General features: G+C 42.0%; 1 protein-coding gene and 1 non-coding gene across 2 annotated transcripts in view; one reads left to right on the top strand and one right to left on the bottom strand.

Moving 5' to 3' along the window:
- The window catches only part of LOC101903205 (alpha-2-macroglobulin receptor-associated protein), a 148,554-nt gene that overhangs the window by 100,482 nt on the left and 21,668 nt on the right, over positions 1 to 26,404 (top strand). Inside the window, exon 5 of the transcript XR_009495537.1 lies at positions 24,757 to 25,085. The gene's annotated coding sequence lies outside the window, so the exon portion shown is untranslated. The remainder of the gene's footprint in view (positions 1 to 24,756; positions 25,086 to 26,404) is intronic.
- TRNAH-GUG (transfer RNA histidin (anticodon GUG)) lies at positions 22,988 to 23,059 on the bottom strand. Its single transcript has one exon. It is a non-coding gene; the product is annotated as a tRNA-His (tRNA).

Raw genomic sequence — 26,404 nt, 5'->3', positions numbered from 1 at the left:
GGGACAAGACAGAAGTAAGGGTGGGACATGCGGCTTTTAGATTTTATTTTTAATTTAGGAACTTTTAAAATCGCTTGTTAAGAAGAGGCGTAAAGTTCAGTTGCTGCTCCAAGTGGTGTGGTGTCTGGTTACAAATGTTCTAGGACTGGCACTTCTATTTCAAGACCCAGCGCTGCTCACTCTAGGACAGCCATGCCACAGACCACCCCTCCCCTTTCCCTTAGACCATACCTCTCTAACTGGCAGAGTACACGTGGCAGGAGGTTCTCAAAGAGCCCCTGAATGGCTCTGAACAGCCGACTATCATCAAGGCAGTACTTCTCAGAATCTGTCGATAAAGTCTCAAGGAAACATTATGAAAATTCCAAAAAGCCTTTATTTCGAAAGGACTAAATCTCCGGTGGAGTGCGTGATAACAGAGATCCCATGTTAAGGCGGGTGGAACCTTCTCGGTTTGCTGAAAAACCACATCATCTGGGGAAAACACAATCAGGCACATTTAAATACCTTCTACTTTATCTTTTCACATACTCAAGAATGTGGGGGAAAAGATGATCCATTTTGTTATCATTTCCCATGTAGAACTTTTTTGGGGAGAAATATAAAGCATTCAGCTCGGTATTGTGTGCAGAGTCCTGAGCATGGAGCTGGATGGTTTGATTTAAAATCTTTCATCTGTTATTTCTAATTGTTTAACCACAGGCAGTTAGCTTTTCTGAATCTCAGTTTTTTTAACCTGCAAAGTGAAAACACTAGTAATTACCCCCAGCACTCACTAAAAACATGTTAGCTGAATCTGAATAGGTTTCTCAAGGCCAAAAGAAATAAAAAAACTGCAAGTGGAACTTGGAAATGCTTGATTAAATCTAAGGCCTGGAGAAAAAAGTAAATCATAGGATGCCTACCCACTTAGGATGTTGTGCAGCTATTTCCAAAGGTAATTTATTATCATTGCAGGACGCATAAAAACAGCATGACCCACGAGAGCCACAAAATGGTACTTCCATTGACCATGTCAAGCTCAGTCTTTTGTTTCTACAATTTCAAAAGAATATTAATAAAATTGAGAATATGTTGGTAAAAGCCACTAAAATAGAGACAGCATTGCAAATGTCTTGCCAGAGTTAATAGGCCTAAAATCCTATTTGGTCCAAGAGTCTGAGCGTCTACTGTTTCCAATCTTACAGAAGTACTGTTCACTTCTGTCTACTTGGCAACTACTATTATCATTAGGAAAAATACCTCTATGTCGAATGCACACAGGCCCTCTCAGAAGTCTAAAAAGGCCCATGCCATGTCCAGGTTTCAAAATGGCTAGACATCATTCTAAAAATGAAGATACGTGGAAGCCTAATTGGATATCAGCTGGCAAAAATAATTGTTTGCCTTCTGGGCCCCCTGTCCTTTTTATTTTTCTCAAATAAAGAGGTGACTTGATAATTTTACTGCTGGGTGCCTCTGTTTCCTCATCTGTAAAATGGGGTTTTCATCTTCTAGGACAGTTAAGAGAGTTAAATGAATTGATTTATATAAACACTCAAAGTGTGACTGCTATATATATATATATATGCATATATATAGTACATGCTACATAAATGAGAGCTGTTATTCTAATGATCACTATTAATTTGTAACAGAAATGGCTTTTATGCAAATATTAGGGATGATTTTAAACACCTTCTCATCCACTAAACTCCAAAATATTTACAAGGATATAAATACTATGTCCCCTTTGATCCTGGCCCCCCAACGCTAAATGTTTCTCTGGAGGCCTTCTCTTATCAGCCTTGTATAGCTCTCCCTACACACTGCCAGGTAAGTAAAATCAGGTGGTCTTTCCATTCATTATCTATTGCTGAGTAATAAGTTACCATGAAGTTACTGGCTTGAAAGAATACTTATTATCCCACAGTTCATGTGGGCAGGACTCTGAGCACAGCTTGCATTGATCCTCTGCTTAGGGTCCCCCCAGGCTGCAATCAAGTCTCACGGGAAGGCTTGACCAGGGAAGAATCTGCTTCCAAGCTCATTTAGGTTGTTGACAGAATTCACTTTCCCAAATTGTAGGACTGAGGGCCCTAGTTTCTTGCTGACTGTTGCCTGGAGACTGCCCTCAAGTCCTCAAGGGCACCCATGTTTTTTTTCAACATGGACTTCACTCAACGAGCAAGATGAGTCTCTGGGCCCATGATCACTAGGCAGCTGGGGTCTCATAAGACATGACGTGGTCATGTGAATGACATCCCACCAGCTTAACTGTATTCTGTTGGTGAGAAGACAGTCACAGGCCCTGCCTGCACTCAAAGGGAGTTGATTATACACAGCGTGGACGTGAGGAGGCCACCTCAGAGGTTTTCCATCACTGCCACAGAGAAGAAAGGCTGTGCCCAACTTCCATTTAGATTCTCCAGTTCGTTTTCTGTTCCGACCACAGAGGTCAGGCAAGGTTTTATAGTCTGTTAATTAGAGGGATGAAACATAGGGAAGGCGAGGGAAAGTAGAAAGAATTGAGTTTAAGAAAAGGTCAAAGAAGAGACAGTTACTCTCTCCATGTAAACTGTGGAAGCGATGATGACAATGTCCAAAAACAACTCCTTAAATTCCCAGAGTCCCTCCAAGATGGCTTTGGGGAAGACAGTCTGAGCAGGCGGGTACCTAAAGTATTCGAAGTCCAGGCCTAATTTAGTCATCCTTGGACCTACAGATTGGAATCATAAGAATGGAAATTGGCCCATGACCATGGACAAAACTATTTGCCATGTGGATTAATGAGAAGATACCTTTGACTTTCTTTAAATCCTTAAAGGATTATTTTCAAGATGGTGTGTGTGTGTGTATGTGTGTGTGTGTGTGTGTGTATGTGTGTGTGTGTGTGTGTGTGTGTGTGTGTGTGTGTGTGTGTGTTAAGTTGCTTCAGTTGTGTTGGACTCTTTGTGACGATATGGACCGTAGCCTGCCAGGTTCCTCTGTCCATGGGATTCCCTAGGTAAGAATACTGGAGTCGGTTGCCATGTCCCTCTTCAGGGGATCTTCCCAACCCAGGAATCAAACCTGAGTCTCTTATGTCTCCTGCATTGGTAGGAGGTTTTACCACTAGTGCCAACTGGGAAGCCCTATTATCAAGATACCACCCAATTATTCTCTATATTTTCTGAGAAGGGAATAGGGAGAAATGGGCTCAAATTTCAGCAAGAAATTTGTGTAGATCTAAGGGAAAAGGTCTTAACAGTAATGATGATTAATCACTGAAAACAGGCTATAAAAAATGCTATAAAATATCTGTCCTCTGAGTTGAAAAAAATAGGCTAGACACCTATCTAGATGGTGGTCCAAATTCAGTGAAGGAGATGGTCCAGACCTTTCCTTATGCACATAGTAACACCTCAAAAATAAACACTTCGTAATGCCTTAGTCATTACAGGATGCTATAAACTAGACTGAGTGGCTTATAAAGAACAGAAATTTATTTCTCAGTTTTGAAGGCTTGGAAGTCCAAGACCAAGGTGTTGGCAGATTCGGTGTCTGGTTAGAGCTTGATTCTTAGCGCACAGTGGCTGCCTTCTCCTTGTGTCCTCACAGGGCTAAGGGGCAAGAGAGCTTCTGGAGTCTCTTTTTTAAGGGCACTAATCTCCCTCAAGTGGGCTCCACCTTCACGACCTAATCATCTCCCAATGGCCATACCTCCTAACACCATCACATCGGAGGTTAGGTTTCAACATGTGAATTTACAGGGAAACATTTAGTCTAGAGCAATTAAATATAATGAAAATGGTTTGTTGTTGGTGATGATCAATCCACTAGCAGTATTTTTAAAACTGAGATCCTTGGACAACCTGTGTCAATTTCACCTGAAGTATTGTTTAAAAAGCCAATTCCCAGGTTCATCTGTGGATGTAATGGATTAAAAATCTCTTGAGGTGGAGCCTGGGCATTGGCTTTTTTGACAAGTACCCCAGGAAGTGTTCATACAAATTGAAGCTTGTGAACCGGTGTAAATGAAATACAATTCATATCTGAACTTGAATTCCTTCATTCCAATCTTCCAATCTCATCCTTATACCACCACCCCCAACCCTAAATTTCAAATGCACAAATATTGTCTCCTTTGAGCAGCCAGAAAGCACCCTGGATCCCCCTGACTTCCATCCCAGATACGGTCAAGCAACCAGACTACATGGATATATTCAATGCTGCTGCCATGCTGGTTCCCCAGGGAAATTACATAATAGGTTTCTGGCACATATCACAGTTACTAGAGTTACAAATGAACCTCCATCCCATCTCTCTAGGAGACCTACGTTCTGAGCAAAACCACAACAATATGCCTGCTGCCTAGACCTCAGGGTGGGGAGTAGGGGCATGCTTGGAAAAGTGTGTGTGGTTTGCTGCGTGGAAAGAGGGTACACCGTCCTACCCACTGCAGAGCTGTAGTCTGAAGTGTGTCTCTACAGACTCTACTTGAATTTTTGCAGGACCCTATTAAGGTCCCCAGGAGAGTGCTCATATGAAGTCCAAGAAATCTGAGGAAAATGTGGAGCTTACATGATGGACTAATTTCATTTCAATAAAATTCCCATATTACATTCAATGCGCCTGGCTTTATTAAGTTTTGTCATAAACGCTGGGAACACTTCCAAATTTAGGCTTGCACAATTATTTTTATTGGTGCGTTAACTAAAAATGGTATATGCATAAGTCAGAGTGTACATTTGACTTCATCTGGGGAGCTGAAATGAGCTTTAGTTTGATTTATAGTTATTTTACCCCTGTAAATGAGATACAGGAAATCGGGGTTAGAGTTTCTGATCACAGCATTCCTAAACCCTCTGCCGGTTCCATCCACAGCTCTGCTATGTATCTAATGAATTTAAATTCCAAATGTCTATCGGCAACCCACAAAGTCACCAAACAAAGAGGCTGGCTTGTTTTCAGACCCAGAGCCATCCAAACTGGTCCAAAAAAATAGAGGTTTGTTGCACTAAAGTGAGACTGGGGAGCTCTCGGTGCTTTGAAAGTTTTTAATTGCTATGGAAAAAATCCTTTCAAAGATTTTTCCCTTAACTTGGGCCCCTTGGAAACTTTTCATAGGGGAACTGTAAAATATTTATACAGCTAGCAGCACTGTTGAAAAAAAAAAAAAGCAAGCAAGAAAGAAACAGTGCTGAATGAGCAGCAGACTTGAAGTGAGCCCTGCAGATTCAGGGCGTCCAGGGAGGGGAGGTTCCTGGGATTTCAACCCCCTGGGAAATAGAATTAATCCCTTCCAGTTAGGCCCACAGACAGGGTCGACAGGAGAAGGCCCTCTGTTTAGTTTAAAGCTCTGCCAGTGCCATTTTGAAACGTTTTTTCTTGAAACAAGGAGCCCCACATTCTCATTTTGCACCCAGTCCTGCACATGTCCGGGCTGGTCCGACTCACGGAACTCCCCCAGGACTTCTGTTTTCAGGCATGTCAGTATGGTTGTCCCTTCTCTTTTCTGTTGGTTTCTCTCTTGCTTTTCCTTTTCTGCAGGAATCTGTGATTCGGACCCACCCCCACGCCCGTCCTCAGTGGCATCAGCCCCACTTCCCATTGGTTCGTCAGGCTGGCATACATTCTGCCTGCGCCTCTTTGTGACCCCAGGGCATAGGAGGTGAACCATCCATACTGAGAGTTTCTAAAAAACATGGCATGGTCTTTGTGACTAGACCAAAAACTGGAGAATTTTAGAGTTGAAAGGAACTGTGGTGATCTCATTTTATAGAGCAAATTTAGTCCTGGAGAGAGGAAGGAAATTAGCCAAGGCTACTTTGTTTGTGAATATCAGGTTAGGGACATGGCTAGCTCATTCTACAACATCTGTAAAAAGGGGTTAGCATGGACAGAGTCTCCAAACAGCCCCCAAACTCCTGACAACTTCTGCTTCAGTATTTTCTCAACACTTTAATCAACAATGACATGATTAAAGAGAAGGCTGAAGAGATAATCACTTTCTTCACATCAACCTCTCAAATAATTTTACTTCCTCCCCCACACACTTTATTTATCTCTTACTGGTGAGGATATTTCATAGTTAAAAAAAAAAAAAAAAAGCCAACAGATGTAAATTGCATGACCTTTTCATGGCTCCAGCCTACCCATCAGTGCTGACAACCAAGTAACCAATGGAAAAGGAACAGAAGAATGCAAGAGCTCAAAAAAATCCACAAAGTAGATAATTAACATGAGAGAAATCAAGATTTGGCTACATTACAGTAGCTAAAGTACGAAGGGGCAAGATGAGCTATGGTCCTGAAAGTTTCTAACAGAGGAGAATGGGTTACAGAATTACCACAATCTCGTCCATCAGAAGGAACTCTCTTGTCTCAAGGCTGACTTAATTGCCATAATTCAATTAACATACTTCCACTAATTATATATAAGCTTTTAAATGACAGTTCAACAGTAGCACCACTGAGAGTAAGCCATTTTTTTTTCATTTTAACTTAATCTTAAATTAATTATAAGTAAATTGCATTGATTTCTTTTTCACATCCTGCCTTTAACTGTTTTGTTGCAGAACTAGCACGTAATTTAAAACCTCTGGGTCTTAGGTAAGAGGCATTTAATACCACGTGAAATGATTCTGGTATTCATAAATATAGAGAGGCAAGCTTTTCCTTCCTTCCTTTCTCCCTCCCTCCCTTCCTTTTTCTCTATAGATGACAGTTCTAACCAAATGCTAAATGAGATAATAACAATCACACCAATGGAAAGAGCATTTACTTAGCAAATTCTTGACCTAGAAACAGTATTTTATACATGTCAAGAAATATTTGTTAAATTAATATCAATTACTTTGGCCACCTCATGCGAAGAGTTGACTCATTGGAAAAGACTCTGATGCTGGGAGGGATTGGGGGCAGGAGGAGAAGGGGACAACAGAGGATGAGATGGCTGGATGGCATCACTGACTCGATGGATGTGAGTCTGGGTGAACTCCGGGAGTTGGTGATGGATAGGGAGGCCTGGCGTGCTGCGATTCATGGGGTTGCAAAGAGTCGGACACGACTGAGCAACTAATCTGATCTGATCTGATCTGATTGGATAAGATGCTTTGGGCATGATAGAAAAAAGCTGAAAAGGCATCAAATCCCTAGTTCCTGATCTCAAAAGCATAAAAATTCTTTCAGGGAACAATATGTAAGTATATGAACATGACAGGTCACTCAAAACCTAGTTGAAAATTCATACACTAAAGGAGTCCATAGCATATAGTATATAATAAAAATATAAAAGGAATGCATTGGATGCTAAGAGGAATACCTAGTATACAATATAAAAATGGTAAATCAGATGATCTTTTCCACTGGGGAAGATAAGAAGATGGGTTATCAATATGAGTTATCATATCTACATACAAATGAGAGATGACAAATGCAAATTACTTGCTAGAAATCAGTGGACAGTGGATGTATCACAGCTAGAGACATTTTAACAAAGCAAAGAATGCCATACTAGGATTGCTGCCGCTGCTGCTGCTGCTAAGTCGCTTCAGTCGTGTCTGACTCTGTGCGACCCCATGGACGGCAGCCCAACAGGCTCCAGTACCCCTGGGATTCTCCAGGCAAGAACACTGGAGTGGGTTCATTTCCTTCTCCAATGCATGAAAGTGAAAAGTGAAAGTGAAGTCGCTCAGTCATGTCCGACTCTTCGAGATCCCATGGACTGCGGCCCACCAGGCTCCTCCATCCATGGGATTTACTGGAGTGGGGTGCCATCGCCTTCTCCAATACTAGGATTGAGCAGGTGCTAATTTGAGCAGAAGCACAGATTCATTCCTTAAAAATAATTTTTATCAGAGTTTAGTTGCCTCACAATGTTGTATTAGTTTTTACTGCACAAAAGAGTGAATTAGCTATACGTATACATATATTCCCTCTTTAGATTCACTTTTTAAAAAAATATTTTTTATTGAAGTATAATTTGATTTACAATGCTGTGTTAGTTTCAGGCTTACAGTAAAGTGATTCAGTTATATATATGTGTGTGTGCATGTGTGTGTATATATATACATATATATGTACACCTTATATATAGTTTTGGGCTTCCTTGATGGCTCAGGCAATAAAGAATCCACCTTCAGTGCGGGAGACCTGGGTTTGATCCCTGGGTTGGGAAGATCCTCTGGAGAAGGGAATAGCAACCCACTCCAGTATTCTTGCTCGGTGAATCCCATGAACAGAAGAGCTTGGTGGGCTACAATCCATAGTGTTGCAAACAGTCAGATATAACTGAGTGACTAACACTAGATATAGTTCTAGCACAGATTCCTTGTGAGATACCTTTAGAGTTGACTTCCAACAAAAGTATATATTCTTTACACCAAACTATACTCTGTTTTGTATATTTTCATGATTTTTGATTGAATAAAAAATATAGATATGTCAGAATTTTTAGATATTTAAGACTTCAAAGACAATTAATTACAGAAGAATTCAAAGAAATATTTTTTGCTTAAAGGTTATTTGTTCCACTTTTCTATCTACCATTTCATTTTATTCAGATCAAAATTTTCTCTTGTGCATTTTCAACTTAATAATGTTACAGTAAGTATGGAAAGTACAGGAAAACTCACATACCCAGTAATGAGATCAGATAAACTGGCTGAAGTAAGCTCAGTAGGTTGAAAAAACAAGAGACATTCTTAAACTGAGGTAGCTACCATGTTATGCAAGGTTTTAATAGCAAAGGAAACGCTGATCCAAGAGGATGAGCCTAACCCTTGTCAGGTCAGACTAACCATCACTTCCTTGTGGAAACTGCCACCTCTTCCCCATTAGACATGAGGTCTCTTTTCCTTACAGGACACCAAGCACTTGAACTTGATTAATTATTAGCAATCATTGACTGCTAGCTCTTCCCAATGGAGAAGGCAATGGCACCCCACTCCAGTACTCTTGCCTGGAAAATTCCATGGACAGAGGAGCCTAGAAGGCTGCAGTCCATGGGGTCGCTGAGGGTCGGACACGACTGAGCGACTTCACTTTCACTTTTCACTTTCCTGCATTGGAGAAGGAAATGGCAACCCACTCCAGTGTTCTTGCCTGGAGAATCCCAGGGACGGGGGACCCTGGTGGGCTGCCGTCTATGGGGTCGCACAGAGTCGGACATGACTGAAGTGGCTTAGCAGCAGCAGCAGCTCTTCCCAGTAGGCCACCATCTCCCTGACAGTCAGAAGAGCTTACGTTTGCTCACCACCATATTTCCAGTCTGGCACATGGAATGTCTTCTGTAAATATTCTTAGGGGGTAAGAAAAAGAAAGTAAAAGGTCTCTGTATTAGTTGGACATCTTTCAATTTCACCTGATAAACATCCTTTTAAACTTTAAAAGGCGATAAGGCTTAAAGGCCAATAGGTTCATAAAACCAAACCTTGGAAAGGCTGACCTAGAGACAACATTGCCTCACCTTCGTTTCTAGACATTCCAAGGAGGGATTCCAGCTGACTCAGCACAGATCGTGTGCCTAGACCTTGGCTAGAAGGACATGGTCCTTAACTGGCCCAATCTGGTCCAGTGACCACCTCTGTGGGCAAGAGAGAGTGCAGAGTGCAGTTCCCATCTCCCACCGGCTGTGCTGTGAGGGGAGGAGGACATTAAGAAACAGAGGGGAAGCTGATACGTACATTAAGCAGTGACGTTCACTGCTTCCAGACCAGGCCAGCAGAGGCGGTGTCTCCATAGTTTTGGTTTCTCAACAAAACAGTAGTCTTGGTATGGATGGCTTTTATTTTACTTATTTAACAGCCATAGGGATTCATGACAGCTCAAATTACCATTCTTATTTCTATCAACTCTTTCTTGAGGAACAAGTATGTCCACAGGCCAACAGCAATTTTACTGTACAAATTAACTCAAAGAATGCTACCAATATAACTACTTCTGATCGAATGACTTAGAAAATAAAGCCTATATCATGTTTTGTCTTAAGGAAGACTGAGGGAGCAGGAAGTGGCAATAGGGCTAGGGGGCAAAAACCTTCTACTTCATTCTTAAGGATACTTTACTGCCCCTATCCATGAAAGCACAGAATGACCAGTAATATCTGACTCTTCTGGGGTTCTGGAACTCCCAACTGTTTTCCTGTGTGCTCACAAGTGTTTTCTCACGCTGAAGCTACTCATGTAAATCAATCCCACTTGCACAGAGATGTATATGATGGGAGGATTTTTTTCTTTGTGAGTTATACTTTTAGCCCACATGTGGCTGCATATGAAATATCAATTTTTGCCCCACTTTTACCTTGCATGGCGAGTCAGGCCTCTTCTCTGTTTACACAAGGACAGAAGAAAAGTTTGAGGAAGGTAAAAGGGTCGCTGGGCCCATTATCCCGGCCGTCTACGGTTTTCTCTTGCCATTTCCTCTCATCCATCATTGTCCTCCCTAGAATCTCATCTATATCCCTTGAGATTTGGTTGTTTTTCCTAGGTAATGCTCCTTTTAAGGAACCTATTTTAAGATCATTATGTTCTCTGCAAAGCACTTTTGCCAGAACTTTCCTGTTGATACCACTTTTCTCTCTACTCAGGTTCTGTTTTCATTATTGAGGCCGTGCAGGGAATATTTGCATTCCTTCTGATTGTGGGGAATGGTGCAGTAATCTTACACCATATATATTTTTATATTGAAAGTCATAAGATCTTTATTTTGCATTCCCTAACCATGAGCCATCATACACTTCCCATCCTTCAAAGGGGCAACTCAGGAAAGCCTGTATCTCCACTAGACAATTCCCAGAGAAGACCAAGAATTGGGTTTTTTTACTTCTCATTTTGGCATAAGGGGATTATTCTTGTTTACTTTGGAATTGTTGTTGTTCTTTATTGCTAAATCGTGTCAGACGCTTTGAGACCCATGAAGTATAGTTCCTCTGTCCTTGGGACTTCCCAGGCAAGAATACTCGAGTGGGTTACCATTTCCTTCTCCAGGGTATCTTCCCCACGCAGGGATCAAACTCATGTCTCCTTAAAATTTCTAGCATCTCCAAGTATCTAATTCCCAGGTATTTTGTGCTTATAACACTGATGTCAAAGCTGTTGTCATTAAAAACAAGTACAGGACTTAGAGCGAGTAGAGGGCCCAGTTAGGAAACAAATCAGATATAGAGATATGGGGCTTCCCTGGTGGTCCAGTGGTTAAGAATTCGCCTGCCAGTGCAGGGGACATGGGTTCTGCCCCTGGTCCAGGAAGATCCCACATGCCATGGGGCAACTAAGACCTGTGTCACAATTTCTGAGCCCATGTGTTGAAACTACTGAAGCTTGTGTACCTTGAGCCTGTGCTCCACAACAAGAGAAGCTGTTGCAATGAGAAGTCCAAGCATTACCACTAGAGAAAGCCCATGCACAGCAATGCAGACCCAGCATAGCCGAAAAAGGATAAAAAAGGTATGGATACTGTTGCCTTAACACTTTGCTTTGCTGACTTAATGAAGGTAAGATGGAGGAATAGAGGTTTCACTGATTCTGGGGACAAAAGATTTCAGCATCTTTCATCCCTATATTCTTCAGGACACTGTTTCCAGAAGATGTGAAAAACAGTGTTCCGTGGTCAAATAGTTTCAGAAAACAGTGTTGCAGAATTCCCAGAACACATTAGTGCATTAAAGGCTCTGATGGTTTCCCGTTAAACAAACCTATTTAAGTTTATCTCAGTATTCCCTAAACTTACTTGAGCTTGAAACACTCAGCATGGTTTACCCAGAAACCACCTGCAGAATGGCATTCCTTGGACCACCAATTAGAAGACAAGGAAATACAATTCTATTATCTTAAAACTGATAATGCTCTTTGTAGATATTGAAGACATGAAGAATTTAATTGCCTTCTTAAAATCATTGCATCACTACCTCTCTCAGAGACTTCAGCCCAAGGGCTTACTGACTCAGAGGCAGACCTCTGAGGATAGGATCTTGGCATCTTCAGCAAGATAATAGGTGGGAGAGACAGATGTTACAAAGAAGGAGAGGATTTTTAAAAGTTTTCTTTACCTCCAGGTTGACCCTGTCTGGGGTTAGGTCTGATGGACTAGGTAGAATTTTACCTAAGGGACATCTAGGCAGGAAGAGGAAGTAGAGAAGGGAAGTCCATTTTTCTAGGGATGGGAGCATTTGGGGGCCAATTAGAGAAAGATGAAGGGTGAACTGATCAGATCTGTCCCAATTTCCCCTCCTGAGCCTTCGGACTAGAGAAGGGGGAGGAGACTGAGTAAATATGGAGTGCTCAAGTCCCCAGTCCTTACTTAGGGGAGGTGGGGCTTATCCTCTGGCAGGATCAGTGGAGTATTTAGAATGAGTTGTACTCTCTGTTCTGAGTTTCTGAATGACATGGATGATCCACCAGTTCCTACTGCCCCCAGATGAACAGTGAGTCTTCCATGGGGCCAGATAGGTCACGTGGCAGGGCTTTAAAAGTATCCTCAGCATCCAAGAGAGCCAAGATGAGGCCAAGTCAGCCAGGAAGGGCCGTGAAACCCCAACCAAGATGAGAGGAGTCAGAGTATAAGGTTCACCACAGTCACCTTCAGCACGTGTCCCAGCAGGAGCAGAGGGCAAAAGAGGGACACTATGTGGTCATCCCCCTCCTTCTACCTTAACAAGATCATCTGAGCCCTGCTCCCTGCCCCAGCTGTGTACCTGAGGCCACTTTGTAGAGAATTGGGAAGAAAGGGGCAGAAGAAAAATGAAAACTAAACCACTGCTTGGCAAGGCTGAGCTTTACCTATAGGGAATATTTACCTTTGGGGACTGGACTAAAATTTAAGCTGAGTTAGACAATTATTTCCTGCCTTTCCACCCATAGGGTGGGGCTTACAAGAAAGGTCAGATTATAACAGCAATATAAAGAGATTACATTTTCTCTGTACATCTGGATTTTAGTGGGACTGAAATTTCAGATATTGCTGTATCCTTTTTTGTGCATATATTCACAAAAGCTTATCTCAGGCCACCTAATTCCTAGTTTTATTTTACCTCAAACTGAAGGATTGCCATAGTACATCAAAAGTTTATTGTGTGAAACTGTAATATTAGTCTGCTTGGCTGTCTGTCTTATTGGCAATGAGCTACTTCACTGCAAAAGCATGATCTCATTCATTCCCCACCCTGCAACACACACACAGAATAACACCTTAGTAGATACTCAGTGTTAGTTGAAATGCATGAATGAGTGAAAGAATGAAAGAAATATGGTCAGCCTCTGCATCTCAGTTGATTCTCTACAAAGGGATCTCTCCTGGGTATTCTTTTTTGTTGTTAGTTGAAGCATAGTTGATTTACAATGCTGTGTTAATTTCTGCTATCCGGCAAAGTGATTCATTATACATATTATATATATATATACACACACACACACATCTTTATATTATCTTCCATTATGGTTTATCACAGGATAGTGAACATAGTTCCCTGTGCTGTACATCAGCCCTACACTCAGAGCAGCACTACTCACAATAGCCAGGACATGGAAACACCTAAATGCCCATCAACAGATGAATGGATAAAGAAGATGTGATACATATACACAATGGAACACTACTCATGTATCGAAAAGAATGAAATAATGCCATTTGCAGCAACATGGATGGACTGTAGTGAAGTAAGTCAGATAGAGAAGACAAATTCCATATGAGTCACTGATGTGTGGAATCTAAAGTCACCTATGGCATGAGTCACCTATCTGTGAAATAGGTTCACAGACATAGAGGACAGACTTGCGGCTGCTGGGGGGCAGGGTGGGGAGGGATGGAGTGGACTTTGAGGTTATCAGATGCAAACTGTTATGTACAGAATAGATAAACCTTGGTGTTCTTTACGATTGCAAGAAGAAAAATGAGGCTTCCTTGGAGAGCCTGGTGGCAGCCATTTTTCTTTATAGCCACAATGTCCTTTCTTCTATCTCCTTCATCTGTTTTCAATGGCTTACTTTCTTTTCCCTTTGCCTTTATTCCCTGGGAACTCTTTGGAAATGAAGGTGACACTGGCCTGGAGAATGGAGAAGTTGTCTTGTCTGGGAGTATTCCCAAATCCTCCTGAACTATGACTCAGGAAGTCTTAAATTTGTATGACAATTTTTGGCTTAAAGGAAAAAGAGAGTCTTCTATTCATAGTCTGATAACTTGATAATCTCTACATAAATTTTCTGCCTCTGCCTTCATCTTGTACCTCCTCTCCTTTTATCATTGTAATCTCTGTAGGTCAGATGCTGGCTACATGTCTTGTCTGAAGGACTTCTGCACCTCCTCTGTGTTCCCATGAGGCTTTTTGATGATACATTCTGATGGACTGCAATTGAATCTATGCCTATTTTCTCCTTTAGATTGCAAGCTCACTGAGAGCTTTCTTTTTCTTCATTATTGCATCTCCAGGTTTTATAGCATGGGCACTTAACATATGCTTGCTAAAAGATTAAACCAGATATTTTGAATCTTTAAAAGCAGGGGGAAAAAAAAAACAACTTACTTTCCATTGCATATAGGACTTTATATTTCTAGCTGCTCCATCAAGCCTACCAGATGTCAGAGAATGTCCCCCCTCATCCACACTACTTCTCTAGTTGAAGAGATGCCTGGATATTTCAGGGAGTGCCCAGGAAGACAATCAGAAATAAGCCCATTTTCATCTTCTCACTCTGACTGCTTTTATATGTGCCTTGTTCTTGGAGCCTCCTAGAGTTCCTAAAGATCCAGAACCCCAAGTTGCTCAATTGGGCTGGGCTCCCTTCAAGACTCACTGCATTGGAGCTACGCCAAAAACCCAAGAAAGACAGGAACAAGGTTCCCGCCTTTCTGCTTATGCCCTTCCCACAAGAGCTGGAAGATATGTGTGTGGGTAGCTATCTCTGAAAGTCAATCCTTGACCCCTTTTGGGTCTCAGTGCCAAAGGGAACCTTTCTCTAGACTCCCCACTGGGGACTAAAGATCTGTGTGTACTGGTGTCAGACCTGTGGTGTTCCTTTATATCATCCTATCATGCTGCATGGCCAAATACAGGTTGACTTAATTGTTTCTTCTATTACCTGAAAGCTTCATGGAGACAAAGATACAGTCTATTTGTATACTCTTACCATCTTGTTGGGCTTCCCTCATAGCTCAGTTGGTAAAGAATCCGCCTGCAATGCAGGAGACCCCGGTTCGATTCCTGGGTCAGGAAGATCCCCCGGGGAAGGGATAGGCTACCCACTCCAGTATTCTTGGGCTTCCCTTGTGGCTCAGCTGGTAAAGAATCCGCCTGCAATGCGGGAGACCTGGGTTCCATCCCTGGGTTGGGAAGATCCCCTGGAGAAGGGAAAGGCGACCCACTCTAGTATTCTGGCCTGGAGAATTCCATTGACTGTATAGTCTATGGGGTCACAAAGAGTTGGACATGACTGAGCAACTTTCACTTTCACTTATCACCATCTTTTTACCTTCCTTTACTTATCATTGTGCCTGGCATATAATAATAGTAATAATTTAGCAGTTATGATAATAACAAAGCTACAGTGAATACTGTACTCTTTCTGAACCAGACACTCTTCAAACTGCTTATACCAGTTCATTTGATCCTCACAGCAACCCTTTGAGGGAGAGACTATTAAGGATGGGCTTCCCAGCTGGTGCAGTGGTAAAGAATCCACCTGCCAGTGCAGAAGACAACCCGGACATTCTCTGGGTTGAGAAGACCCCCTGGAGTAGGAAATGGCAACCCACTCCAGCATTCTTGCCTGGAAAACTCCCATGGACAGTGAAGCCTGGCAGGCTACAGTCCATGGGGCTGCAAAGAATCAGACAGGACTGAGCACACAGCACACACAGAGGCACAGAGAAGCTTACTAACTTGCCCAGGGCCATCTTGAAAGTAACGAGTAGAAGTGGAATTTCAACACAGGAATCTGACTCTACCACTCATGTGCTTCACCATTAGAGACGACACTCCACAACCCTAACTAGAGAACACAGTACTACAGTCTACATTGTTACCCAGGCGACAGGCTCACTTGTGAAAGCAGATACAGTCAGACTGGCCTAAGGACACCACTTTCAGGGGGCTGAGGGGACTCCCAGCATGTTAGAGTTTATGAAAGAGATAGGGAGTCCGAACAGGATGTCGTCGGAGTAGAGAAGAATATAAAAGAGTGAATGGTTTAAGAATATAAATAAAAGTAAGGAAGGAAAGTAAGGGGTACAGTTAGAGGTTGATATAAGTGGGTGAAATATGAAGGATACAGAGATATGTCTAAAGGAGATTTTTTAACAAATTTCTATGCAAAGCTATCTTTAGAATTCCCCCACCACCTCTTCTAGAAAAGGACCTTCATTATTTTTTAAATTTGGCTTTCTTTAAGTAAGATCCCTTACTGAAGCTGGGAGTCTTACTACATGGAGTTCCAGAATTGACTTAATTTTATAAGCAGTCTGAGTTATGTGAGTTAACTGTTACGGCCTCAACCCTGTCTCTGCATCTCTTGGGGGAAGAATGAGGAGAAATGGTGATGGTTAGAGCTTAAAAGTGGCTGTACTTAGGATATCCGATCAAATTCCCTCTTGTTTTGGAATTTGGGATATGTGCATTCAAGAGACTTCGAAAGGGAAAGAGGGAAGGAAAGGAAAAGATGTGCCAAAATAAGAATAAGAGAAAGTGAGAGAGGATGTAGAAAAACCCGCTTCTTTGATTTGTATGGTGTGATTTCTGAAACTGCTCCAGCCTCTACATAAATCTATAGGATTTATGTGGCTTCATTAATCACACTTTCTTTGAAATGGAATTTTCTGCCTCGGAGCCTTTGAACGTTGACATCCAAATACAATATATTTTTTTAAAATCACCTCTGGATAAAGGCAACACTGTTGAGGTAATTCCCCCAGATTGTAGGTGGAGTCTGTTTGGTCCTCAGATCTTGATGATAATATGTTGAAAATAGAACCTCCCTTCAGTACAGAAGAGTTCTGGCATGATTAGGATCCCAGTTGCAGACAGGCTGGGCCAGGACTCCATGGAGAGGAAAAAAAAGAAAGAAAAAGAGTTCCTTGTCTTTGATGAATAACGACAAGCAGCGCCATCTAGTGACAACTCATATTTATACTGGAGTCTCTTGACAGTGACCTCTCTGCCAATCTCTGCTCATTATCAAACAGGCTGGAAAACAGAGTTCATCTTTCTGATGGCAATGTGACTTGAAATTAAAAGCCAGGGCTTAGGTGAAGACATGAGTGTGTTAAAACTTCTCACAATCAGAGTTCGCATCCAAGGCATGTTTTTCAGTTTGCTTTGCGGGGCTGATTTTTGAATGCTGTTAAGTTCAAAAAACCAACAGAGAACAAAAAATGCATTCCTGGAAAGGGATGGAAGGAAACGCTGTCATCATCACCAGGAGTCACACAGATATGCATTGCCTTCTCTGCCTCCTCATATTCCCCCTGTTCTGCTAATCAACTGAAGCACAGAGAGATCAGGTGCAAAGTCAAACTGTCAGAGCAGCAGCAGTAGGATTTGAATCCCCACCTGCCTAGAAAAACTTTGATTCAGCTTTTGTGGGAATTTTCTTTCACAAGTCAGCTCCTAGGAAGGCTAGCATTTCCAGGCCTGGCCACAGATCTTCAGCTTTTCAGGGTGACATGATTGAGATAAGTCACAATACCTTAGGACAGGTAGGGGCACTGGAAAGGTGTCTCACTCATACTTCCTACTGACTGAGCTATAGAGACTGGAAACAGCCCGCACATCAACTCTCTGTGTCTGGATCCCATGGATGAAGTTGCAGCAGCCGGTGGTGGATAATCTCTTTCTACAAGTCACCACCAGCTACCACTCCTGGGGACACTGATGCTCCAATGAGTTGGGCCTTAAGACCTCCTGGCCCCACAGAGGAGATGGCAGTCACATCGTAGCTCTGCAAGGCTCCCTGAAAGTGAATTCCATCTATTTCGATTTGGTTCTAAGAAATCATTTTCTATAAGTTAGTGTATTTTTATTGCACAAAACAAACTACCTTCTTTATAATCAGGGACTAGATAGAGGTCGAGGCCATTTATTGGAGACTGTTCAATTAATGACTTGATCAGAAAATGTGAATTTGTTTTATTTATGGACACTCACTAAAGTATGGAATCAAAAAGACTGGAATATAAACTCTCTTCAATTCAACAGGTTAGTGGTAGAGATCAAGAAGATAGGGTCTGAACAAAAAAAGATTGATCTGGCTTACTATATTTTAGAGAGCAATAAGGAGGCATTCAGCTAAAGCCATAAGCTTATGGTAATAAAGCAAGCATATGGAGTTTTGAATTTTTAGTTACTCAACTGCAGTCACACAGGTAAATATTTTATTTGAACAAATTCCATGGGCCCACTATAGAGATACACCAACATGCTGCTGCTGCTAAGTCGCTTCAGTCATGTCCGACTCTGTGTGACCCCATAGACGGCAGCCCACCAGGGTCCCCCGTCCCTGGGATTCTCCAGGCAAGAACACTGGAGTGGGTTGCCATTTCCTTCTCCAATGCATGAAAGTGAAAAGTGAAAGTGAAGTCGCTCAGTCGTGTCCGACTCTTAGCGACCCCATGGACTGTAACCTACCAGGCTCCTCCGTCCATGGGATTTTCCAGGCAAGAGTACTGGAGTTGCCTTCTCCACACCAACATGAGGGACATAGATAACTTATACAGAGAATTAACACTTCCTCTTGCTATTATAGTTGATGTCCAAGAAAAGAAGTACAAGGAATTTTCCTGACTTTTCAGTGAGAAAAATCATTTCACAATTTGAATAAAAGCTATAGTTTTTTTCAGTAGTCATGTACAGATGTGACCGTTGATCCATAAAGAAAGCTGAGTGCCAAAGATTTGATGCTTTTAAATTGTGGTCCTGGAGAAGACTCTTGAGAGTCCCTTGGACTGCAAGGAGATCAAACCAGTCAGTCCTAAAGGAAATCAACCCTGAATATTCATTGGAAGGACTGCTGCTGAAGCTGAAGTTCCAATACTTTGGCCACCTGATGGGAAGAGCCGACTCATTGGAAAAGACCGTGATTCTGGGAAAGACTGAGGGCAAAAGGAGAAGGGAGCAGCAGGACATGAGATGGTTGGATAGCATCACCGACTCAATGGATGAATTCGAGCAAACTCAGGAGATAATAAAGGACAGGAAAGCCTGGCATGCTATAGTCCATGGGGTCACAAAGAGAGGGAGATGACTTAGGGACTGAACAACAACAAGGCAATAACACTGTCATTGATTGGTGAAAACTACAGCTGCCAAAACCATGTGATCCAAACCAGGATTCTTTTAGAGTATAATATTTCATCCATAAAGTTAAAAAGTTGTCAGGGACTCTAGTTTGTTGAATGGCTTACCTTTGCCCTGTAATCCTTTATAGCTGACTATTTTTAGTTAATTTTTTTTTTAATTGCAGGCTAATTACTTTACAATATCGTGGTGGTTTCTGTCATACATTGACATGAATCAGCCACGGGTACACATGTGTCTCCCCATCCTGAACCCCTCCTCCCTCCTCTATCCCCACCCTGTCTCTCTGGGTTGTCCCAGAGCACCAGCTTTGAGTGCCTTGCTTCATGCCTGGAACTTGTACTGGTCATATAGTTGACATTTTTGAGAGATATTTTTTGAAAGATTAGATCAGAGTCACTCTATGTCAGCAGGTATGCCTGCCTGCTAAGTTGCTTCAGTTGTGTCCGACTCTTTAAAATCCTATGGACTATTGCCCACCAGGCTCCTCTATCCAAGGGATTCTCCAGGCAAGCGTACTGGAGTGTGCCGTGCCCTCCTCCAGTAGGTATGGGCTTTGGTATAAAATGCAGACAATGTGAGCATGGAAGCAACAATGGGGTCTCTTGAGATATTTGTAAAATGCTTTTTAAAAAACTAAAAGCAGATATTGTCTTGAAGTTAATATAATTAAAACTTAGAATTTCTTCTGATCACTCAGGCTTTAACATTTCTGAAAACCAATTTGATATGGGTTTTGGAACTAGAATTCAATTTATTTTAACATGAGCAAGAAAGCAAGATAGGAAACCCAGTGTCAGCAAACTCTCTGTTGATGAAAACAAGTCCTGATTTCTATGATCTGCAATCATGGTAACATGTGAAGAGGAGTGAACCAGGATGGTAAACTTGAATAAAGATCTGGTCACTTAGTGGATTCTGACTTGTGCTACCCCTGGTTCAGAGTCTATATTATCACTTTTTAAAATTTCTGAAACCATGGCAAGGACACTGTTTCCTAATAGAAATCTCACTCTAGAGTTTCTACCAATGGAGGTTGATGGAGGAGGAGAGCACCGGGCACCTTGAATGAATAAGAATAACTATTGTTACAACCCTACTACACGCCAGTGTTGAATTTGTATCACAAGCCTCAGTACTATGTTTTTTATTTGTTTGTACATTATTCTTTTAATTCTTGCATGAACTGCCTCCTCTTCATTCATTTATTTTACTCTGAGTACTTAGGTAACTTGCCCAAGTTCAAGGGGATTTTTGTCAGAAGACTCAGAAGACTTCATGCTCTCATCTGGCCAAGGTGGGAAAGCAGTCAACTGGGGCAAGAAGGCCCTCTTTGGTGGACACAGAGGAGAGAGAACATAAAATGCTCTCTTATTCAAGCAGTTCCTCCAACTATGTCCCTAAGATCCAGAGTGAGTCCAGAAAGTCTGATACCCTCCACTACCCACTCCCCAGCTGCTTTTCTTTCTTCACAAGTCACTAGAGATGTTAATAGTTGGGGAACTGAACTCATGAGTTTGTTGGGTTAGACAGCCACCACATGGTGAATCAAGTAATGCAAAGGGAAAATAGTAAGGTGGCTCCAGAGCTGGCAATTTCCTCACTTTGGGACTGGCCTCAAGACCAAGGGAAGGGCACGTTTTGTGCTGTATCACTCTATCCCTGTGGACGTAGCTGATTGGTCCAGTAATGGACACCTGACCCAAACTAAGCCAATCAGATCTTTCCCCAGGACTTTTGTGTACTGGCACTCAGGGGCTCTCCTGCAGACAGCAATGCTGTCAGTATAAAGATTAGGTTTTGCTGTCACCTGCCACACTTTCTGCCATATAGAAGTTAGCTTGAGAGAATAAAGATGACATGTTGAAACAGATATGGGATGAGATGGAGAGAGTGTGTCTTGATCATCTTTAATAGCCTGGTTCCTATTGGTTCTGAAGCCCCATTGTTCCCACGCCTAGATCCATGCCTTTCTTTAAATCAGTACATGTTGTTTCTGTCACTTGTAACCACTGAATCCTGGCTGATACAATTTCCTTCCTCTAATGATTAATTCATTGCATTTTCAGTCTCCTAGCAGAACACAAATAACCTTGGCTTGGGCTTATTTTTTATTTTTTTAAAGTGTTTTAAATTAAACAATAATTGCAATAGTCTTCTTAGAAGCATTATTAGTTCAAGCCAGCTGAGAAGGTCACTCAGACTTGAAGCAGAGGCCAGGCTCGACCCTTTGGAGATGGGGAGGCAGAATTCCTGAGAAATATGGGCCTGAAGGGTGGGGTGGGGTGGGGCAAGAGAATAAACCACAGGAGGAAGAGATTCAGAGTATAAAATGGTTTTGAAAGTCTGGGAGGAAACAATAAACACATTTTTTAGAACATTACATTCTGAGGGTTAGCAACCTATGTGTGTGTGCTAAGCCACTTCAGTTGTGTCTGACTGTTTACCACCTCATGCGCTGTAGCCTGCCAGGCTCCTCTGTCCATGGGATTCTCCAGGTAAGAATACTGGAGTGGGTTGCTATGCCCTGCCCCAGGGGATCTTCCTGACCCAGGGATCAAACCCTCATCTCTTATGTCTCCTTCATTAGCAGGTGGGTTCCTTACCACTCTCACCACCTGGGAAGCCCTGGTCAATCTAGGTCCAAAGTCAAATAGAAACTGTTCTCTTTTTGTTTGTTTGTTTGGAAGAGATGGGCAGTATTTATTGCAATTTTTCTAGAATATTATTTCTAAGAATTCACTCATTCTGAAAGAACTAAATAGAATCTGTGCCTACCCTGAGCATATATTTTTATTTGAAATCCTTTTTAGTGTTACATAAATAACAAACAAGAGTTTTTGATAGGCCATCCATGAAACAGGCCAAAGGCTTTAAAAAATACCTTCTAGTGAGCAGTAAACTTCATTATTACATACTTATATTTGACATTTTCAGGCTGTATTGTTCATGTTTTTAAATCCTGGAGAAAGACTCATTAAAGTTGTGTTACTCACATTAATTCAACATTTAGCCATTTATAATACAAACCCCAGTCTTTTGGAAAATGTCATTAAAAAAGTTTCACCATATATGGACATTATTTATTGCTTGAGCCCCATTGTCTACTTAGAATATGCCCTTTATCAGACCCAAATGCCCACTTCAGAGAATCTCATTTTGAGCAACAACTGGCTCCTTACATTATCCAATGAGGCAGGAAAGTTAAATTACAGCCAGTTCATATCATAGAAACAAAATGTTTCCTGCAATTACTGATAAGGGACAGTTCATTTTCTCTCTGTCATCCTGAAAAAAAAAAAAAAAAAGAAAGAAACCTCCTAACAACAATTCATGCCTGGTTAAACAGGATTTCCACATCTACCGCTGATATCTTTCCAAATAATTCAGGGTTGTTATTACTGTACAGCCCTGGCAAGGCTCAAAAGCAAGCAGACTTGACGAGTCTGCTCAAAGCAGAGCTTAAGTAGTTGTAATTAATAATAATTACATGCCCACTACACTCCAGTCTTATCATATTATCCGTCAAGGCAAATAAAAAAACCCACACACAACACACTTGCACCAGGGTTAGTGCATTAATAAAGACACTCTGCATATGTCATCTTTCTAAAGTTTAAAATCTTTGCAGTGGTTTCTGTTTGATTGATTTTTATTATTTATTCTATGTCTGGTTGCAAAATTTTATTGGATGGACTTCAGCTTGGGATCCGTGCTATTCTCTTTCAAAAGTTCTCTCCCCTCCTGCCGTGACTCGGATTCGAACCGAGGTTGCTGCGGCCACAACGCAGAGTACTAACCACTATACGATCACGGCAAGCTACAGGGGAGCTGAGCACCAGGATGCCTTTAAGAGCCATTGCAATATTAAAATTTGTGGAAACACTGCCATCTATTGCCTAAATACATACATATTCTTAACACCGGCGAAGAGGTTGCAGTAATCTCCAATTATTGAAAGGAACAATAATGAAGTGATTGAACATGAAATGAATATTGTCTCCTTGGCTCATGGGCGAAATTGTATTATATAAGACTCACTGGACTCACTGTCAAGAAATGATAATCAAAGTAACCAGACTTCAAGATCCCAGCCTGTTGACTCATGCTTCCTACTTTTAACCAATTATGAATACAGATTTCCCACCCTCAACCGCCACCACCAATTACATTGCATTAAATGACATATGAATCTGAGCCTCTTTTGTGGTTTCTCCACCACGAGCCTTCTTTCCATATGCTTAGGCAGCAGAGATATAAAAAAAATACGGCAAGAACAGAATGGACTGAGGACCTGAGTGAGTCAGGAAGGCTTGCTCTTCCTATTAGCCAGGGTGAGCACGCTCTGATAAAGGAAAGGCCTTCTTTCAAACCCATTGATCCCTAAAGCTTTTTTTTTTTTTTTTTTTCTGGGATATTTAGGTCTTGAAGTCACAATAATGCAAAAAAAAAAAAGCTTCCTAATAACATTAGCTTCCTAATTTCTTCCACCCAAAGAAACTGGAGAGCTCCATGCTAAGGAAGATTCAAGGAGGCATTTTTAAGAAATTTCTTTGTTTTAAAAATTAAAGTAGTCTGGACAAGATATTCCTCAAAGGTTGAAAACCATAAGAGAAAACACATCAAAACCCTCTTTCTAATCACTGGAGTGTTAAGCCTTCTGAATGAAGAGGCCCGGAGCGGCTGGGGTAGCTGGCACTGTATATAGGGTGGCAAGGACTGAATTCATCTGTTGAGTGGGTGCCAAGAAATCCAGTGCTTCTGAAAAAGGGGTATTTCTGCAGATAAAAGCTTCAGACACAAACGGTCACCCCCCGCCCCCCCCCCATCGCCTATAGCACCTTCTGCACATGTGCATGCTAGTCTTTTCAGTTGTGTCCCACTCTGCAACGTTATGGACCCGCCAGGCTCCTCTGTCCATGGGATTCTCCAGGTAAGAATACTGGAGTGGGTTGCTCCCCTCTTCCAGGGGATCTTCCCAACCCAGGGATCGAAGCTGAGTCTCTTATGTCTCCTGAATTAGCAGGTGGGCTCTTTACTGCTAGCACCACCTGGGAAGCCCATAGTCCCTTCTATCTTCCTTCAAGCTCTCACAAGTCCATTATCCTTCCATGGCAATGGAAGTGCTGCCCTGAGTCCCTGAGCCTGCTCTCTGGCCTGACAGGGAATACAGGTGGGTGAATCTGGTCAAAGGTCACTTTTTGGCAGGGTGCAGAGCATGTCTTCTTGCAGGCCAAAAGGAGGTTTCTGAAACACTATCTTTCGTGTTACACCCTCATACTCTTTGCTATGGGCACATACCAACAGAACAAAAGGGATATCTCTGTTTTTGTTTTTGTTTTAATTTAAATCAACTCTCAGAGTACAAATTGTGGAAACAGATTTTCTGAAGTCTGTATGCAGGTCAAGAAGCAACAGTTAGAACTGGACATGGAACAATGGACTGGTTCCAAATTGGGAAAGGAGTACGTCAAGGCTGAATATTGTCACCCTGTTTATTTAACTTATATGCAGAGTACATCATGAGAAACACTGGACTGGAAGAAACACAAGCTGGCATCAAGATTGCCGGGAGAAATACCAATAACCTCAGATATGCAGATGACACCACGTTTATGGCAAAAAGTGAGGAGGAACTAAAGAGCCTCTTGATGAAGGTGAAAGAGGAGAGTGAAAAAGATGACTTAAAACTCAACATTCAGAAAACTAAGATCATGGCATCTGATGCTGGGAAAGACTGAAGGCAAGAAGAGAAGGGGATGACAGAGGATGAGATGGTTGGATGGCATCACCGACTTGATGGACATGAGTTTGAGCAAGTTTCAGGAGTTGGTGATGGACAGGTAAGCCTGGTGTGCTGTAGTCCATGGGGTGGCAAAGAGACGGACCCGAATGAGCCCCTGAACTGAACTGTGGCTGTGCCGCTTATTAAATGGGGGAACTTGAGCTGCTCCTTAACCCTTGTGCCTCAGTTTTTTCATCTGCAAAGTGGAGATATTATGGTACCTACTTCATAAAATTCTTCCAAGAATGGAATAGGTAATGACCTGCCCCAAACTTCAAGTAGGCCTGTCACATAGTAAACACTGTAGAGATGGTAGTTCTTTTATTTTGTTTAAATATATTTTCAAAGGAAATTTTGTAACATTCCATAAATTAAAAAAAAAAAACAAAAACAGGATCATGTTCCTCAGAGATCATTATAAAATAATCTATGAAAACAAAATAGAATTAGATTCTGGCCAAACATTCTGAGCCCAAGCTCAGCTCTCCGTTAAAAAGGAAGGTGGGCAAAGTAGGAGAGCTGTTAAAAGAAAATAGCCTCTAATCCAATCTTCTCCTCAGCTCATCTGAATAGCTGGGAGGAATGTGAAAAGGGAATAACTTTCCCTTCAAAGGATGCAATACGATGGTGTCACGGTCATTACCACCCCTCAGATTACCTCACACATTATGTCTGTCAGGCTAGGTTATGCTATGGTAACAAAACCCAAATCTTAGTGGCTTAGAATAAAGAAGGCTTTTCTGTTGCTGGCGTTCCATGTTCACTGCTCTGTGTCTCCTGACTCCAAGACTCATGCTAAAGGAACAACTTCTTCCAGGAACACTCCTCGCTGTTTTACAAATGGAAAGAGCTCTGCAGTGTCTGAAACCAGCAACTAAAAGCTCTTCTCAAAGCTCAATGGCTAGAACTGGTCACGTAACCCTGCCCTGCTACGAAAGTACCAGGAAGAGCGCTGGGCCAGATGCCTGCAAGTCAGAGTTGAAAGTCTTGGGTAAACAGGATTCTTGACTTCCAGCCACGGTACTAGTGGAAAAGCGGCTTGGGGAAGTCTGGGAGGATGCAGACCTCAAGACAGACACGATTACAGAGCAACATTTCTGAACACAGGAGCGAGGTCCAGCCTCTGAACGGGGTTCACCACATAGAGCCTCTCTTGGGTGTGTATATGAGCTTCCTCTTAGTTAGCAATGTCAGTCGTCTCGTGGTAGACTCTGAAATGTTCCCACCTGTTAAAGTGGAGTGGGCTTTTGTACAACTACCAGGCTTTCCTCCTGACCAGCACTGCCTTGTTAGACATATACATTCAGATTGCTTCTATAAACACCAATATGTACAACCCCCCTCAAAGCAGTAAATTGATGAAATCAAAACATGGCT

This window comes from Bos taurus, chromosome 8 (genome assembly GCF_002263795.3).
Source record: "Bos taurus isolate L1 Dominette 01449 registration number 42190680 breed Hereford chromosome 8, ARS-UCD2.0, whole genome shotgun sequence".
Classification (NCBI taxonomy): domain Eukaryota; kingdom Metazoa; phylum Chordata; class Mammalia; order Artiodactyla; family Bovidae; genus Bos; species Bos taurus.
Note: the sequence above shows the minus strand (reverse complement) of the source record. Positions and strands in the feature narration are given on the sequence as shown.